This window comes from Macaca thibetana, chromosome 8 (genome assembly GCF_024542745.1).
Source record: "Macaca thibetana thibetana isolate TM-01 chromosome 8, ASM2454274v1, whole genome shotgun sequence".
Taxonomy (NCBI): Eukaryota; Metazoa; Chordata; class Mammalia; order Primates; family Cercopithecidae; genus Macaca; species Macaca thibetana.
The window spans coordinates 35345001-35348032 of record NC_065585.1 but is presented as its reverse complement, the minus strand read 5'-3'; the positions used below and the strand labels follow the sequence as shown (position 1 = coordinate 35348032).

General features: G+C 37.5%; 1 pseudogene; it reads right to left on the bottom strand.

Annotated features, from left to right (window-relative positions):
- Positions 1 to 1864: 1864 nt before the first annotated feature.
- The window catches only part of LOC126960648 (uncharacterized), a 51917-nt pseudogene continuing 50749 nt past the window's right edge, over positions 1865 to 3032 (bottom strand).

The window sequence follows — 3032 nt, the reverse complement described above, 5'->3', positions numbered from 1 at the left end:
TAAAGAGTTCTATTGAAAAAGCAACATTGGGTTGACGAATGGCAAGTGAGTAATGCAATGAAAGTAAAACGCTTTTATAAATAGTTGGAGACATGGTTATACTTATAAAATAGACAGTCAATAGTTCTGTTAACACTGTATTCCAGGGCAGTCAAGTGAATAATGAAATAGCAGTAAGATACTGTTTTAGACATGGGGAGACATGGTTAGTTGCAGAAGTAATTGTATTGTAATTATTGCTGACTTTTGAGTTTTAAATAATCCTTTCATATGCTACATCAAATGTTCTAGTATTAAAAAATCATGGAAAAATAAGCACACAATATTGGAAACTGCTGACGAGAAAGAATCAAAAAGAGCGAAAAAGAATGGGAATTGCGAATTGGTAAGCAAGAGAAACACGAAAGAGTTAATGATTTAAGCCTGCCAGCATACTTGAAAAAAGATGCCATAAAGATGTATTCATTAATTCAGAAACTTTCACAACTATGAGAGGAGAGATTCCAAAGTGGGCAGACCTGCATATAAACATTTAACAATCTAAAAGCAATAACTATCTAGGGAGGTAGAATTTTAATTGAATGCCTAGAGGCAATCTAAAATTATGTAAGAGAATCTAAATTTAAAAAAGAAATAATCAGTTACAATTACAAATGTAATTATGGAGAATCAGATTGAATTTCTATAGTGATGTAATTAAATGAATGGTGTGTCCTTTGGTCTCTGGTTCATCTGTTCAATAATTGAGCTGCTCCAACATACTACCCACTGTTCCTGTTCTTTAGGCGGTCATATTTTAGTGAGGAAGGAACCATGTAAACAACTGCCTTCAATATGTCAGATTTAATTAACTACTTTAATAAAAGCATAAAGTTGCTTCGAGACTAATTTCTGACTAAAGCAATCACAGAGGACTTCATGGAAGAAGTAATATTAATGCTAACACTTGAGAAGTCAATAGAAGTTTCAGACACAAAGGAATTGGAAAGGGCATGAACCTAGGCATGAAGGTGTGAATGAGCTGAGAATGTCTGGGAAGGTGGAGTAGTCTGGAATGTCAGTAGAGTCTTGGATTGTGTTTTGTTAGCCAATTTTAAAATCGCTTTTATTTCCCTTAAGAGGTCTGCATGAAGTTTCAGTTATGTGAGATGAACACATTCTAGAGAGATGCTATACAACATAATGCCTATAGGTAATAACACCATATTATGTAGGTAAAAATTTGTTGAAAGAACAGATATCTGTCCTCTTCTGTCATTGATATAAATTTTTTATCGTCTTTGCTTACCTTCTATATCTGTCCCTTTCTCAAACCTTTGCTTCCTTCTTCATTTCTTTTTAAAAACATTTCCTGTTTTCAGTTGCTTAATTTTCCTAAATCATTGTCTATTGTGTTTGTTCACTCTTGTGTTTCTTTTGATTCCATTTATAAAATAAGCTTTTTTTTCTCATTATTCTAATTCTGTCACTCTTGTTTTCAAATCTTCCTTTTCTATAATTACTGCATTTCTGTTTTTATAATTCTGATTTTTGTTGTTCTTTATAGCTCATAACATTTAAAAATTGTTTTCAGCTTATTTTGAAATATTAGGTTGTTTTTTCTGTCTCGTTTTGTGGGCATGTGCTTTGGAAATGCTTTTAGTATAGAGAGGTTATTCTATTCCTTCTCTCTCTCTCTCTCTCTCTCTCTCTCTCTCTCTCTCTCTCTCTCTCTCGCTCACTCTTTTTCAGCATCCAAAAATCTTTTAAATAAGCTGTTAGGACCAAGGTTAGTTTTCTGGCCCTTGGAGCAGACAAAGCGTTTGCTGTGGTGGTGCAGGGCTGCTGGGATCTTGCAGAAGTGTCTTCACACCTCTAGGCCCTTTCAAGGATCAGAGAACAAGATGGTGCCACGGCCAGTCGGGGAGTCTAGGGCCAGCTGTTCCAAGGTGAAGATCTTGTCTGTGGCCTTGAGGATGTGGTTGTGGCCTGGACGCTGACATGCAGCAATGTATTCACCCTCAATTTGGGCACCTCCTTGAACGTGCACGTCATCTGTTATGGTTCCCACAGCCACATTCGGTTTGTTTTCCTGGTGAGGAAGCTTTATCTTTTGGATCATCTGGGAAAGGGACAAGGGTGGCCAGTTGGTATGAATCATAAACGACCTCTGCAGCACAACCTGGTTGAAGGTGGAGTTGTGCAGAACCTGTGAAGCTGAACCAACAGCCTTAGGTGGATGTCCTGGCTCTTGGGCTCCTTGCACTGAACCTTTCTGTGCTTGTTGTGGGGGATGTCAACTCCCACAATGGCACCTTATGCTCGGCCATGTCTGGAAAACTTTATCTTTTTAAAAAAAATAATCATTTCAAGTGGAATCTGATTATGTACTCTTTTTTAATTTTTTTAACATATTTTAAAAAGTGAGATGCATCTTTCTGTTCTTTTAGAAGAGTGGGGTTACCAGCAAACCGTTTTTAGCCCCCATGCACTATTCCCCTTCTGTCATTTTCGCCAAGTGATTAAAAATGCTCCCCTTTCTGCTTCCCTTCTCCAATTTTATCTAACGCTTCTTTCCTTTGTCTCTCTGATTTGAATTCTGCTTCCAGGAATTTCTTCCTCAGGGCTTTGTTTTTGAAAAGTATTTGTTTGCTATTTTCAAGAGTTCCTTTAGCCCAGACTGTTCCGGCACCATCAGATAGCACCAGGATCTGTTTGTTTGTTTTTGGCAGAGCAGGTGTTCTTTGTGGGTTCCTTTCTTCCTTCCCTTCTTTCTTTCACTCTTGTATCCGATCTTCCAAAACCTCCTCCTAACTTTGGTTGCCATTCCAGTGAGGAGGTACTGCTTCTTGAGTATTCTTCTATTACAGGATTCATTAAACATTTTTACTGTCCATCTGCTTTCTCTTTATATCTATACTCTGCCCTTCATCCCACCACAACATTGCTGATGTCATGCTGTCATGATTTGATAGTTGTTAGATGCTGGTGAAACCTTGCCGTCTAGTTTTCTTGTAGATGTTGTATATGATTCTTCTATTTTGCTATCCTAG